Source organism: Lissotriton vulgaris, chromosome 5 (assembly GCF_964263255.1).
Source record: "Lissotriton vulgaris chromosome 5, aLisVul1.2, whole genome shotgun sequence".
NCBI classification, from domain to species: domain Eukaryota; kingdom Metazoa; phylum Chordata; class Amphibia; order Caudata; family Salamandridae; genus Lissotriton; species Lissotriton vulgaris.
Window position 1 is genome coordinate 233,162,369 of NC_141693.1, and position 16,284 is coordinate 233,178,652.

At 46.9% G+C, this 16,284-nt stretch overlaps 1 protein-coding gene across 1 annotated transcript in view; it reads left to right on the forward strand.

Annotated features, from left to right (window-relative positions):
* TMEM203 (transmembrane protein 203) overlaps positions 1-16,284 on the forward strand; it is a 65,072-nt gene that overhangs the window by 31,798 nt on the left and 16,990 nt on the right. The window contains exon 2 of the mRNA XM_086921241.1: positions 7,196-7,307. The gene's annotated coding sequence lies outside the window, so the exon portion shown is untranslated. The remainder of the gene's footprint in view (positions 1-7,195; positions 7,308-16,284) is intronic.

Below are 16,284 nucleotides of genomic sequence, written 5' to 3' on the forward strand. Positions count from 1 at the left end.
TAAAGCAATAACACGCTGGGTTTGGTGTTTCCTCTGTTAATGTCCTTTATTGCTGGACTGCCCAACGTAATTCTATAGCTTTATCTGTGCATTATAATGATGTGGTTATATGATTCGGTTATGTGGGTAGTAAGTGGGCAGTGGCAGTGTCCTTACCGCTTTTTATTGAAGTGCACTAGCGTATTTTACTCGCATGCTGATTTAGCGCATGAGCGCTTTTAAAACTTTTAATTACTTTTCCTCTCACCTGGCACAGCGCCTGTAAGCCGCCTCGCACTGCGAGATTGTTGGGACTTCCGCATTTTGCTTGGCTGAGCCTCTCTAAGCGGACAGGCAGGTGCTGTTGCTTAGCAACGGAGTGCTGGACTCGCCCCTCCCTCCCGCCTCGTTCTGACGCCGGTGACTAGCACCGTTTGAGCAGAGGGCGTGGAGGGTCCGAGCCAGACACTTCCGGGAGATACCAGCAGCGCTCTAGTTGTTGGGACGCTGGGGGGGATATAAGGCGGATGTGTTGCAGGCAGCGCAGCGGACGAGCGCAGCGGGCGCGACGAAGGCGCGCCGGAGTTGCGCCTGAGTTAAGCCCGTCTGCGCCCGTCCGCGGCCGACAGCGGCCCAGGGCCAGTCCCCCTGCCCCATCTTTACATCGTACTAGCTGGAGTCGAGATGAACTTCTTCTCCTCCGCAGTGAGCTTTCTGGACCTTGCTCACATAGTATTGAGACAGGAAACAACGTGGGCTGCAGCCACTGTAATTTCACCTTTAACATAGGAAAGGCTCAAACCAGAGGCCAACACGCCCTGGTATGTGGCCTGTTGAACGTTCGCTCCCTGCGTAAACACTCTCTAGATATCCATGACCTCCTCAGTGGAAAGCAATGGGATCTGCTTTTCCTCACGGAGACTTGGCTAGACCAGGACTCCATGCCGGAGATCATTGAAGCTATCCCAGAGGGCTACTGTCTGCAAAGACTAGACAGAATACGGGGGAGAGGGGGTGGCATAGCCATAGTTGTTAAACAAGATTATCAATGTCAGCTAGAACGCTCCATGATTGATGATAGTGAAGCAGGTGCGTTCTCCATCTCAATAAATGGCTATTACACCCTGAAAGGCCTTCTGATTTATCGCCCTCCGGGCTCCACTGCAGCCTTTATTGAGAAGTTAGTGGAAGGCGTCACAGAGGCCACATTACGCACGGACAAATACCTAGTCTTAGGCGATCTTAACTTGCACCTAGATACCCCCACAGATAGGGCGGTGAGTGACTTCTGTCAATCAATGGCAGGCTTACAGTTTGAACAGAAGGTAAAGCACCCTACCCACAAGCTGGGCCACCTTCTTGACCCAGTTTTTGCAAACTGGAACCAAGTGGATGCCCAAACTCCGATCCCCATTCCATGGTCTGATCATCTCCTCATCCCTTTTACCATCGAAATGCAGGGAGCACGCCCCAGTGACCCCCCCGCTGACAAACATCCTAGGCGGAGATGGGTGGCGTTTTCCCAAGCCAAATTCAATCTGGCGCTAACTGAGAAGGGTCATCCCGGGGGTGACGGGGTAGATGAAATTAATTCTAACTTAAACCTGCGAATTACGGAGGCCTTGGACTTGGTGGCACCACTTGGTGTGGCCAAAACAGGGGGCCGAGTGCAGAGATCGGCTCCTTGGTATAACGAGGACATGCGGACGGCCAAAGCAGCATGTAAACGTGCTGAAAGGCAATGGAGGATTGCCTACTCGATCCCCGCCAAAACAGAGTACTTAGACTGTAGGCGTAACTACCACAAACTGATTAGAAAGGGCAAATCGTTGTACTATTGCAACAAGATTGAAGAAGCTGAGCAGTCCACCAAGGAACTCTTCTCAATCTATAAGTCTATTGCGGTAGGGAAACCCGTTGCGGTGCCTAAGAAACTCTGCACGATGGAGGGCTGTGACCGCATTGCTGAGTTCTTTGCGAATAAGGTTATCAACATCTATAACTCCTTTCCTCAGATTACAGATAACGGTCCTAGACACCTGGAAGCCACTAAAACCAAAGGGGAACAACGATTAACCACCTTCGCCACTCCCCCTACTGAGGAACTTCTCCGCATTTGCCCATCGATTAAAATCTGGCTCCCCAAGGGACCCGACCACTCCTAGTCGGTTGAAGGGCAGCCTACCAGTACTTGAGCCCTATGTTCGCCATTTACTGGACACCTCTTTTAAGACCCAGACTGTCCCTAATGCTTGGAAGCAAGCAGTGGTACTTCCTCTGCAGAAGAAAGCCAATGTCAGTTTTGAAAAACTCTATAACCTTCGCCCAATCTCCCTCTTGCCCTACATGGCTAAAGTGGCAGAAAAAATAGCCAATGTACAACTTATGCAGTTCGAGGAGGCAGCTTCGCTTCTCCACGACTCGCAATTTGGCTTCCGCCCCCGTCATTCGACGGAATCGGCACTTCTTGTGGCGGTTGAAGCGCTACGTCAGGGTGTGGACGAGGGCCAAACCATGGCATTGATTCTACTCGACTTAAGCGCAGCATTCGACACTGTAGCACATTCCACCTTGCTACAGTGTCTGAATGAAGGCGGGGTTACAGGAGCTGCGCTTGGCTAGATCGGATCCTTCCTGTCTGACAGGTGTTTTCAAGTCAGACTGGGTGAATGCTATTCGAGGGAGATTGAGTTGGGCCAGGGCGTGCCTCAGGGCTCGTCCCTGAGCCCAACCCTATTTAATATCTACGTCTCCCCCCTGGCGGCCATCGTGGAGGGTTACGGTCTTCGCCTGGTGTCCTACGCCGATGACACGCAGTTGGTCATCTCCCTATCGCGTGCTCCCGGTCTCGCAGCGGACATCTTCAGGAACTGCATGCAAGACCTTGCTGCCTGGATGTCCGCAAATTGTTTAAAATTGAACGGTAGCAAGACCGAGGTGCTCGTGGTGGGGGGAGGGCCGTCTGCGTGGTCGTCGGCGTGGTGGCCGCCCTGTCTGGGTGAAGTTCCTGTTCCTTGCCGTGAGGCCAGGAACCTTGGCGTGTGGCTGGACAAGGACCTTGCCTTCGGTCCCCAGGTCAGTCGGGTGGCGGGGGTTTGTTTCGGTGTCCTGAGAGCCTTAAGGAAAGTGTTAGATCTTCTTCCTATCTCTGCTCGAAGGACGCTGGTGCACGCCCTCGTCACCTCACGACTCGACTATGGGAACCTGCTCTACCTGGGGGCTTCGGGCAAGGTCATGGGCCGCCTGCAAGTCCTCCAAAACGCTGCAGCGCGGCTTGTACTCAGGCTCCCTAGGATGTCATCCACCAAACCAGCTTTGCGGACCCTCCACTGGTTTCCCATTGAGAGGAGAGTGGAGTTTAAGGCCCTTGCTACATGCCAACGCATTCTGAGCGGCAAAGCGCCTGTTCCGCTCCAGAGTCTGGTAACACACTACGAGCCCACACGTAGTCTACGGTCCTCGCAGACTGGGCTGCTAAAGGTCCCCAGAGTATCAAAGGCACGTATGGGAGGCAGATCTTTCAGATACCTTGCTCCCAGGTGCTGGAATGCTCTTCCTTTGGAACTGCGACTAGAACCATCCGAAGTCCTGTTCAGAAAAAAACTTAAAACACATCTTTTCAGCAGGTAGCCTTCTGTGAGAGGGGGAGGGGGGGCAGCTACTTCACTTATCACAGCGCGGGGACACGCCAGTGGCGTAACCAGGCGCTTTACAAATGCCCAAATAAATAAATAAATGTCACGTTGTTGAGACTACATTTTACCTCTTACTGCTGCTTTCCTTCCTTCTCCCTAGGGTAGTTATGAAGATAATAATTCGAAAGGCAGTCCACATTGTCATTGCTTAGCTGTGTAGCTCAGTGAGTTAAGCTCTCCCTGCTAACACGTGCTGTGGACTACGGGTCACTGGGCCTAATATCGTCGCTCTGAAGTCCACGAATAGATGACCTTTTATTAACAACGCAAGGAAGAAAAGGGAAAACTGTGTTAACAGGCGATATGAAAAAAATATGAAGTGTGGGGATTGTGTGTGAGCATGACTGGTGATGACAGTAGAAATAAATTAATAACCCTGCCTTCTGCAGCAAGAGGACTAATACGTGGATACACTATATTTTGGGGGAAATAACTTTTAGGTTTCGCTCGTACGTGTGGCATTATTTTTAAATATCCACCTCTATTTGGCATCCTTATTTTTCTAATGTGTCTTGAGGTGTAGGCCTCTGAGTCTGTGGCTGCACTGCAGAGGACTGCATCAGTCCCATGTTCTGTTATGTATTATGGAGGAGAGAGCAATGCAACTAGGTCGCAGGCCTCTCCGTGGTTAGGATACCCTTCCCTCACTCCATCTCCCTCGGTCGCCCTCCTCCCTTTCTCTGTCTCCATTTCTCGGTCTCCCTTTCCCTCCCTCTCCCTCTGTCTCTGTCACGGGCTGAGACAGCTTCCCCAGCACGCACAGACACACAGCCCCCACCCGAGCACTTAACAGCATTTCACAGGTCTTCAAAAAGACCCTTTGCATGTGAATTCTCCTCCTCTTAGCGCCCCTGCAGCTCCACTCTGGCCTCGCTCGATTGAATCGGCGGGCCCCCACAGAGCAGCAGAGTGTTTGCAGACACTCTTTCAAAACAGGGTAGGATGCCTCATGGTCCGCGGGCCGCCACGGAAGGCTTGCCGGGCCGCCACCGGCCTGCGGGCTGTACTATGAGTACCCGTGCTCTAAGGGCAGGATTAAGGCATGTGGTGCAGCAGGGGTTAAGTATCATAAACTGTGTTTGGTGATATTTATGTATATACCTGTAAGAGCACAAAAGGAATCCAATCTATCCAGAATCTTTTGGAGACCCATGGGGGATTTCGAAATGAACAACTCGTTGTCTGCAAACAACAGGGCCTGTATCCCTGGAGTTTGTGAGGGATGGAGCATCAGAACCACCACAGTCCACAAAAGTTGCTATGACATTTTAAAAATCGATAAGAGGGTTGGGGCAAAGACACACCCCTGTCTCACACACCATTTGACAGGAAAAGGTTCAGTCAGTTAACCCATCTGTCCACATCTTACTTAAGCAAAATTATTTCCGTGCATACACATGATCATATTCAACAGGTAATGCAGTACCGCCATATCATCCATCACCTGCCATAACTTGGGGTGGGAAACCAGATTGAAAGCTGATCTAAGATCAACAAATATTACAATGAGCCGTCCCTGCCCCAATAAGACATACTTCCAATGTAGGAGCTAAAACCGGAGGACCTAATCCAATCTGCTCACCTGTTCTCTGAACCCGGCCTGCAGGGACGATAGTATCCGGGTCGCAGTCATCCATTCTAAAAGCCAGTTCAGCACAACCCTTGCAAAGTGTTATTGAGTACAATCAGTTGGTCTGGGTGTCCTGAGTTTCCTTTTTGTAGATTTTTGCATAATTCCGGCCCCAGCCCATGTTGGGGTAATAGGAGCACCCCTCATCATAGCACTAATAACAGAGGAAAAATAGAGCCCCTACATATCGGGTCTACCTAGAAAAAGGTCTCCAGGGACCTTATCCAGCCTTGGGACCTTTTGGGGGATAATTGTGTTAATTGCCATAGTGACTTCTTTATCATTAATGTCCAGGCAGTCGGGGGGCCGGTGGGGGTCATTTATAGTAAGACGTGGGCCCGATTCAGTACAATTCTCTATAAAAGCGCTGCTGCGGAGAGTGAAGGGTTGATTAGTAGAATAAACTAGAGTCTTGGATGAATGTAAGTTAGAAAAGTGCCAAACAGGGCTCGAAAAATCCACTCGCCCTTTAGCTTTGGTGAGCCAGATTTAATCAGAACGAGCTATTTTTAGAGCCTACTTGGCTGTTCTGGCAGCTGGCAACAGGTGTTCTGCTTGCTCACAAAGAGCAAATGAGCAATAAAGATGCCTTTAAATCTTATTATCTTATCACATTTGCTCAGCTTTTAGGGACGGGTCAAAAGTCAGTTTGTCTTCTGCGTTTACTTTTCTTTCTGAAACTGCAGTTTGAGGATTTTGTAAAGTGAACTGTGTGCAATCATGCTGTGCAAAGCATGTGAAATGAAAGGCTGTAAGATTTCAGGCTTTTCTTTTCTAACACAACACTGAAATAGCTAGTAAGTGAACTGTTCAAACATTTCAAATCTATTTTACTAGTTATCAAGGGACATTTTTGTTTAAAATTTGCTCATCACAAAGTAAAGTGCCTGGTTTGTTTGGATCCTATAAAACTTAACTTTCACCGCAGAATTACAAAAATGTCTTCATAACTAGTGAAATAGATTTGAAATGTTCATTTATTAGCTATTTCAGTGTTCGAAAAAAGCCTGAAATCTTACTTATCCTTTCACATGCTTTGCACAGCGCAATTGTCACACAGTTCATTTGACATAATCCTCTAACTTCAGTCACAGAAAGAAAAGTAAATTTGGTAAGACAAACTGACTTTTGCCTCTATCTCTGAAAGCCAAGCAAATGTGACAAGATTTAAAGGCATCTTTATTGCTCATTCACTTTGTGAGCAAGCAGAACACCTGTTGTCAGTTCCCCAGAACGGGTGAGTAGGCCCTAAAAATAGCTCGTCCTGATTAAATCTGGCTCGCCATAGTGAGTGGATTTACAAGCCCTAGAAACCACTTATAGAAGGAGGGTTTGAGGGCAAGTGAAAGGACATGATTTATCACACACATTTGATGAATTCAGTACACAACATATTTACTGTTCTATGAAGAGCACTCAGAGTCAACTGTGCTACCAGACTCGATGAGTTAAATGTAGAGCTACAGAAAATACCAGGGCTTCCACAGTGTGGATGCACAACTAGTATAGTTTAACACTCTCAAAATAGTATCTCTGATGTTATAGGTCTTCCATGAAATGGATGTAATGCCTATTTAGCATGCGCACAGGAATATACAAGAATACATTTCATTTGCTAAAAACATCCCCTTCCTGAAGACCAGAATGTACCTCCCTTTTGACTTAATTAGAAAGTAAAGGGACTACAATGCATGTTCTACTGTCTGCAGGGAACTTTCTATCTGGGTCCCATCCTGCAGGAGAAGCATGAACTCCTGATGTAAGCAATAACTACAGCTTCTTGTAGAACTTTATTTCACAGTGCAAAGCAGGGTAGTTGCTGAAATATTAAAGGGTAGGTTTTGCTGATGATGTTTCTAACAGCACCTCTTTGTCCAATGTGAATTTACAGGAGTCCTTGGAATTTGGATCGTACTGAAAATTCAGCGAATGCATGTGATCTGTAATCCTTTACCATGAAAGCTGAATTTGGATTGTTGCAGCTTTTTCTGCTTGGCATTATGGTGAGTCCCTTGTTGAAACATTTGTCGAAAGTATGGTCATATTGCAATAAGGGTCTTCTGAAACAAGGCTATGATAAATATCTTCTATCCAGACTCACTCTATTCATTGTTGTGGAGGATTTAGTGATCCGTGTGAGTGTACTCGCATTGACCCATTTGCACGAGTGTCCATGCGTGGTGCTATACCCCTTCCAGGATCTTGCTGTGGGGTACCTGTGCAGGGGATTTCTGGAGGCGTGGAATTTGATGACTGAAATACTCTGATTGGCACTTGTGCCCCTCACAACAGGGTTTCCATGCCCTAGGCAAGTCAAACATCCACCACAGGTGCCCTTCAGTAAGGGAAAAGGTTACCTGTCCTGCTGTTTGACGTTTCTACCAGGTTGTGTTGGCTCGCCGTGGATTTTGACATCTTTGAGCACATTGGAGCTATTTTCCGTGCTGAACACTAGACTCTGCCAGCGAGAATGCACTTAGTGTGTCCCCAAACATAGCAGAGTATGGTTACCTCCACTTCCCCACCCCCACTTCACCTCCCCTCCCCTCCTCCCAACCCCCCTCAATTCAACAGAGAGGCTGATAGTTGGTGGCACCTGTTTGTTATGGAGTTGCTCACTGGCTTTTTACCTGTAGCGCTAGGAAAAACAATTCTACGTATGCTTGTTCAAGTCCATTCAGTTTCCCAGAAACTGGGCATCCATTCACTTGACAACGTTCCCCTTTTGGAGGCTTTATTAGTTATAGTGTCCATCAAGACCACATGTGTGTGATAGGTTCTCTGTCTAAGACATAAAATAAGTAGTACAAGATAGATTTATTTTTTAAGACATGCAGTTGTTCCCCAGGAAGTGTGTCATGAGGCATTGAAGCTGACTAATAGAAAAACATAGACAGTATACCTTCCTAATACATTCGGATTGAAATGAGCCAAGTTTTAATCTGTTTACAAAATGGGAAAGGAGACAGTTGAGTTCCTTGAGAATTACAAGAGGCAAGGAGGTTCAGCGCTTAATAGCAATGTCATTAAAAAATCTGCCCCACCCCCCACTTCTTCCGCCCCCCCCCCGACCCCCGACCCCCCCTGCCATGAACAGCTTAAAACGTGAAGCAAAAAAGTCATTTGGGAACGGCACGCCAGTGAGACCCGATCAAATAATCTATGTGAGAATGCAGACTTTGGATAAACGGAAGGCTTGCCAATTGAGCTTTAGGAAAGCCCAGGTATAAATTGTAATGAAGATTCCCTACATTAGAGGTAAGGCCTCCATGCCATCTGTGTCTTTTGTCTTTTGAGCAGCTCGTCCAGCTTGCAACTCCGACACTCCTGAATTCAGAGTTATCCAATGTGGTTCCACAGTGGTCAGACCTATAGAAGATTTTTAGGACGCTGTACACCCGGGTACAAGTGCCTAGCTAGAAAACAATTTGCACAGGCCAGGAAATAGACAACTGACCACCCTGCTCAATGAAACATGGTGAAGTCCTCTAGCACACTAATGTATACACATATGAAATACCTTTATCTGGATCAGACTTTTTCACTTTTACTTTCACTAACAAAAGCATTAGTAAAGTAGACATTGTATAAAATGTGCTAACTGAGAACAGCCATCCAAGTAAGCCTAAAATCATTCAAGATGATAACGAGCATTGGCGAAGCCAATAGGGCTCACCTTTGGGAGAGCTATTTACTTTGTCATTTTCTTTTAGCCATGTTATATAGCAGCTCGGTTGCTATGCAGCATGGCTGAAAGTTGGAAAGAAAAAATGCTGTGATGTGGCCAGTACTGACCACATGGGGCATTGATGCGTTTTCTTAGTATGGGATTATTCTCTACCTTCACAAAACAGTTTATTAATCTTGTGGCTGAACTGAAGTTCATTGTGTTGGCCCCACATGAAGTTAGCACCAAAGAAGCCATGCAGAGCAGGGGGGGAAGCGCTGCATCTTTATAGCATCTTGAAACCCGCTAGTGTAACTTTTGGGTGCTTTTTTTCTGGCGTGACTTCCAGGGGCCAAACGAAGAGGAAATGAGGTGGGAGTTGACAGGCAAGGCAAGCAACAGTGCAAGAAGGGGAAGGGAGAAAGTTGTACAAATAAAGGGGGGAAAAAGCATTTCTAAAAGGAGCGAGCAGTGCAGGCCTCTGGGCAAGGGCAGCAGTACTTGGGCCATGCTCCAGGGTAGGGACAAACACACAGGCTCAGTTGTGTAGAGGTGAAGGTTACTTGAGGGCTCAGGGGTGGGTAGAGCTAAAGGGAGGAAAGTGAGCCTGGAGGATTCGGGGTAAGGGTGTTTTTATTTTTATCAAAAAATTGGGTTCCAAACGATTGGATGTTATAAAAAAAAGATAGGGCTAAAGCTTACTTACCTCTGTTGCGACATATGGAGCAGGAGTATGGGGACATGCAAATTCCGAGTCACTTTAATCAATAGAAGATACTTTTTTTTTTAAATGAGTAGCCCTCCCTAGATGTTGTTCCTCCTTTAACTGTCACTGTGAGTTGGAAGTATCTTCTATATCTGACCAGGTTCGCCTAGCACCAATCTTGCTGTGGCATTCAATATGGAGAAGGGAATCACTTTGCCTAATTCAAGATATCATTAAAGACTGTCTTTCCCTTGACAAAGCTCAAACCATCCTATGTCCGACATATCTTTACCACCCTGAGCTTACAACATATTTTTTAGCCTCCATCTACATGTGAGTCTCTCTAAAAAAATTTATTACAAACTTTTTTTATGTGAAAGAGAAAGATATAAATGTAACCATAGTCAAGCAGCGGTTTCACTTTATTTGAATTTTCCTGTTATCCCATATGGATCAGTCTCTTATTTGTCATTTGTAACTAATTCTCAGCACCTATTTATACTGCTAAGATTCAGATTAAATCTTATACCTTGTATGTTGGGATATCTCTCTGGTATTTATCCACAGCAAGCTGTGCCTCCTTGCCCATGCAATGGAGTGGCGACTGGAACTGATCTTCACTTTTTCTGTTAATATTATACACCTTATCGGAAAACCTTTATTCTTCCAATCATGCGCAAATATAATTTTAGGCAATGTCGACCAGGCTTATATTTCCTGCATATACTCATGATCACTATGTTTGTTATTCAGTAGCATCCTTTTTATGTTTATCGCTAAAGTCAAGAAGGCTTATTAAGTAACTATGACATATACTTAATTTTATGGATTTATTTTACCTGACTCATTGCTTTTTAATGTGTATTAAAAAGATGCTGAATTTTTCAAAGTGGATTATTTTTTATTATCCCTGGGCAGAGAACTCTGCTCCGCCCGCGGATAGTGGGAGATTTGCCTTCTCTGCGGAGAAGGCAAATCTCTGAACTCTCCGCAGCAGAGCGGAGTTGCCCAGCCCCCTCTGCCCCCTCCACCTCCTCTATTAACAGGTGACCCTTGACCCTGTGGCCGGTCGCTCCACGCACCGCACGGCTCCCCGTATGTGATCAGGACTTCTGCCCCTCACCGCTGCTGCTAGGAGTTCGCCGCTGCACCACCTGCTGTAGGCCTGTGTTTTCTGAGTATTTTGTTATCTGTACCCAGTGTTGTTTTCACTTTGTGCCCTGATTGTTTCCTGATTGCCAGTGTACTTCTAAATTTCTCCGTGACTGTTACCCGCTTCTGTGCCCCCCCCCCTGCGGCCCGCCCTTTTCTCTTCTGTACCACGCCCCATCCTAATGCCCATTGGCCGCCCCGTCTGCTCCTCCCTCCCACTTCACCATTTATGGAGGACGCCGCGTGGAAGGCGCGCCAAAGTCAAGCCCGTCTGTGCCTGGACCGTGCCCAGCGCCAGAACCCCTGGCCCCCGCCGGAACCAGGACACCCGACTGAGATACGACGCCGCCGCACTCATCGCACTCCACACCGGACGACCACCCGCATGCTACCAAGCCAACCCAAACTACACCCACGGACCCTTCACCTGTCAAGCCTGCAAATTCACCTGCCCCCAACCCCGCACCCCGCCGCTAAACCAAACCGCAAAAACAACCACCTCAAGTGCATCCTCCTCAACACCCGCTCCGTTCACAAGCACGTCACCAAACTCTGGGACCTCCTCGACACATCAGCACCAGACGTCGCCTTCATTACAGAAACTTGGATGAACGCCTCCTCAGCCCCGACATCCCCATAGCCATCCCAGACGGCTACAAAATCACCCGGAGGGACCGTATCAACAAAACGGGAGAAGGAGTCGCCATCATCTACAGGAACACCATCAGCGTCACGACCAACGCCGAAGACATCATCTCCACAGCCGAACACCTACACTTCCAGATCCACACCGACCCCCAGACCACCCTCAGAGGAACGCTCATCTACAGACCCCCGGGCCCGCGCACACAATTCAGCGAAACCATCGCAGACTTCATCTGCCCGCATGCCCTAGCCTCACCAGAATACATCCTCCTAAGAGACCTGAACTTCCACCTGGAGAACACCAACGACAATGCCACCACCACCCTGCTCGACAACCTCGGACTCCAGCAACTGGTGGACACCCCCACCCACCTCTCTGGCCACACGCTTGACGCCATCTTCTCCGCCAGTAACCATGTCTCCTTCAACCACTCCACAGGACTACACTGGACCGACCACAGCTGCATACACTTCAACCAGCTTTCTTTCGACTTTTCGCTTTTCGCTGAGTCGTAGGGCCTGATTTAGGTCTAATGGTAAAACTGCTATAGCTGGAGTAATGTAGATGTCAGATGGCAAGCCAATGAAGATGACAGTCTCCCCCATCCCTTTTGCTAGAGTGCAAAGGTATGTACCAAAGGTGCCAGCGGTTCAAACTCTCTATCAAGAGAGGCGGATCTACCACCGTGTTGAGTGGAGTTACCTCCATGAAAGACTACTATGGAAAGGGTGACTGACTTTCACATAAAGCTAAATATTGTGCCCCTCATATGCTGGGTATCACTTGTAGTTCAGTAGGTTGGCCAGTTATGTAGGCACTCACAATTTATCCCTACTTATAAGTACTTTTCAAAATCACAAAGGAGAACTGTGATTTTGATACTGTTCCCACAATGGTCTGAGGTTGGCAACAGAACGTTCACCATCCAGACTGATAATGCTGACCATCTCATCTTTTGAAGCATCCACTACATTGAATACATAAGACGGAGTGCCCAAGTGAATTAATTACTGAACCTATGCAACCCTTGTAGACCACACTCTTAACCTGAGGTAACCGGGAGCCAGGTGTTCTGACATCCTGCAGCTAACGATCAAGGTGAGAAATAGCTAGGTTGTGAGATGTTTTCAGACATCTTTAAGATCAGTGATGGAGCTGTGGGCAAGAGGGAGGATGCTGCAAAGTTTTGCCACCTGGTACAAAAAGGAACCACCATCTAGCATAACTCAGTAGATTTTAAGGACTTGCGACAAGGTAAGCAAAGATGACTTCCAGGCATGTTCTGAATTTTAAGGTTGAAAACCGCTTTGAAAGAACTGAGAGCATTTTCCATTAACCATTCTATATTTCATGGGTATGGATTTTGAAGATAGTGTTTGCCAACTGGAAGCCAGTGGACATTCATGTTGTGACCTGACCCTGATGTCATGTAGAGAATAATATATGCAGCAATATTTTGAATCCTTTGGAGTAGGATATTGAAATAGTCCAGAAATTGGCAAATTACAGTTCACATCTCTGCGCTTTGACCTACTGACAGCAGGAAAAACATGACCTTTTTTGTAATGTTTTCTGCACCTTGTTGATTGGAGACACTAGAAAGAATGACCAAAAATGAAGGCCAGCTAAAAAATCTTTGAGGCAAAGACTTGGGTTATTCCAAATGCTGCACTGGCGGAATGGCTGAAAAACGATAGACTAGAATGCTTCTCGAGTGATTGCAAATGGTTGAGATGAATTCAAGCCTTTCTTCCATCACGTTTTTAGGTCTCGCCTAAGCTATCGCGTAAGCGATGCTCTGGCGAGATATTAAGTAAGGGGCTTTTGAAAGTGCTCCCAAAGGCTGCAGGCGGATCGGGTACAATGCATGTGCACCGGGCGCACGCACCATTTGTCAGCCCGCATGATCACTTTCGCTGCCGCTTTGATGTTCTCAGTGAACCGCGCGGCCACTGAGAACATCAGAGCGGCCGCAAAAGTGATCACCATTTGCCATCCGAAGGATAAGTCGCACGCAGTTCACCGTCTCGTCCTGTCTAGAGGCCCTCTCGCACTCTGTGCTCTCCTCCCATCCCCCTCTCTTCCCCTCCGTCGTTTTGTTCTGAAATCCTCTTGCTTTTTCTGCTTCCAGGCATTGCTTGGGAATAAACAACGTGCCCTTTTTTATTTATTCTGCATCTAAGCCACCATCTTGATTTCAGCTTCCAGGCTCTGTTGATTTTTATTGCATGAGTTTGCTGAACGACAGTGGATACTCTATTTACATTGTGAGCGAATTCATCACATTTTAAAAGCTTCCATTGGTAACTCGCTAACTACAACTGCAATGGAATGAGGAATTAGTAATGACCTGGCCATGGACACTCATTTGACAAACAAATCCTCCTTTAGTCCGCAGTTACCAGCTGGCAACAGGATTGATGCTTTTCATCTTGCGGTGACCCACGATCTCGAAAAAGAACATTCGAAATATAGCCAGTAGGTCTCGTTTTAAAATGTTTTATTGTTTTTAATTTCATGGATCACAGCAGTGGAACATGAGGCCCCCTCCCACCCCGTAGAAAATGGCGAGGGACCCTGTTCCTCCCATTTCTCAGATACTCATAGCCTTAAATTGACAGGGGGGCCCTTCATCTGTGCCGCCCCCCTTTTGCTGGGGGTTACGTTACGCCCCTCTGTGTCATAGTCACATCAGCCTGTTACGTTCGAGTTTCCCACCATTTTACAGACCTCTAAAGGGCACTAGCATTAAACGGCTTTTGGGACTAATGTGTTGTGGCCCAGTTAGTTTGTGTCGTGTCTTGCTTCACGGAGCAGTCTGAAAGTCATGCTTTCATTCTAAGGGCATTGAAGCCTCTTTGACAATTCTGTTTCCGACCCCTTTACCCCATATCTCACTGAAGGTGGCAGTAGGTGAGAGCCTAGGGATACCTCAAGTTGTGCGTATACTCACTCACGTTCATCACGTCCTCTATGACTTTTAAGCTCGTGTAGACAGTTGTGAGTCAAATAACTTGCACATTTGTGCATTCTTGTTCATCCCTTCAACCGTTGGAGGTGTTGGACTCATGAAGCGTGCCGCTGTCCTTGTTCGACCAGTGCAGCCCTCTTAAGCATCTTAGTCTTGCATTTCCAGTAAGCAGGCACGCTATCTGATGCCTCTGACCAGCAGTTCTATAGGCAAGGCTGAGCCGATTCACATGAAAGAACGTCTCTTCTGTTTATTTATATTTAGAGCATTCATTTATTTTGGTTTATCATGTGTATAATGAAGGTGACATGTGCTCAGCGCAGTCGAATAATTGTATTTGGGGTGTGGCCAAGATGTCGCTGGAGTGTGAGTATTTCTCTCCCACATTTCTTTTGACTGCCCCTTCATTATTCACTTTTCAACCCCCTGACCTAGGAAATGGGGAGTTGACTTGCCATCTGAAGTCTTCAAGAGCCAATTCTTTGCCCAGGAGTCACCCAGTCTTTAATTTTTCCCCCGGAGGATGCAGGCACGCCACTGCGAAACCATGGATGTGAAACATGACCGGCGGCTCCCGCAGGAGTACTGCAGTACATCATGGGAGGCCAGCGCTAGGACTTGCCGTTGATACCATGCTATCTGTGGTACAATTTTTTGGGGAACCCTGGGGTGGTCCCTCTGGGTCCCACTTCACAAGTTACTGCGATCAAGGTGTTGCTGCCCTGCCATCTTTACCATCATTTTTTTAAACAAGCATTTGCAATGAAATAGGTCTTGCAGTTGCCAGAGTTTAAGCTATTGGCTTTGTAAATGACAATGCCTTTTATTTATGTTTTAAAAACCAACACGTAAAAAAAAGGTATTGCCATTTACAATGCCAATAGCGCAAACTCTCACAACTGCGAGACCTATTGTATTGCAACTGCTTGTTGTTCGCAGAAGTGCAATGGGTGTGCCCAGACATGGGTCCTTTGCTCACTGCCACAGGTCTCCAGCTATACCTCATTAACAAGGCCTAAGTAAGTCTAAATCAGTCAAGGATTGCCCGTGTTCCCATCTGAAGGCAGTTTGTCTGGAGCAAGACTGATTTGTTTATGACTGGTCTCTGTCTATAATGTGTGAAACGTCATGGAGTAGAATGCTACTTCAAGGGAATGCTAGTGGCTTAGAATAATTCAAGCTTTCCTTCCGTCCCTTTGCTGATAGTTTGCTGATAGTTGCAGAAGGCCACCAGCAGCAGTCCATACAGAAAGGACATCTCCCAGGACTGCTACCTCTGTTTTGTCTAAGTTAAGCTTAGGAGTATTCTTAAGCATCCAGGAAGTGTTGAAACCATGTGACTAGGAAATCGGGCTGTTGCATCTCCTAGATTATCACTAAAACAAAATAGAATCTGGTTGCCATTAGCATGTGCAAAGATGATGAACACAAAGGACTGGATAACAGCAGCTAACATAAGCATAGACACAGAAGAACTTAAGAATGAGCCGTAAGAAAACAATGCTGAACTAATGTGGGTTAGATAACAGTTTGAACATAGTTCATGAAGAAGAACCTGATCCATGCAAGTATCTGTGTTCTCATTCCCATTGCCTGGACTCTGGTATCTAATCAGTTGTACCATCAATGACTGAGTGCCATGTAGTGGGCATGAGAAGTTTCAAGGAATCAGAAAGTTGTCAGTTAACTGTGTTTTTTCAATCATATCAGGCAGATAGGGAAGTGACATAATAAGAATATTGGCTAAGATCAGCACACAGTTTTTTCAAGACAGGGTCACTTATGGCCTACTTAAAGCGACTTATTCCCCAGCTGGGGGCTTCTGGGTGCTAACAAAA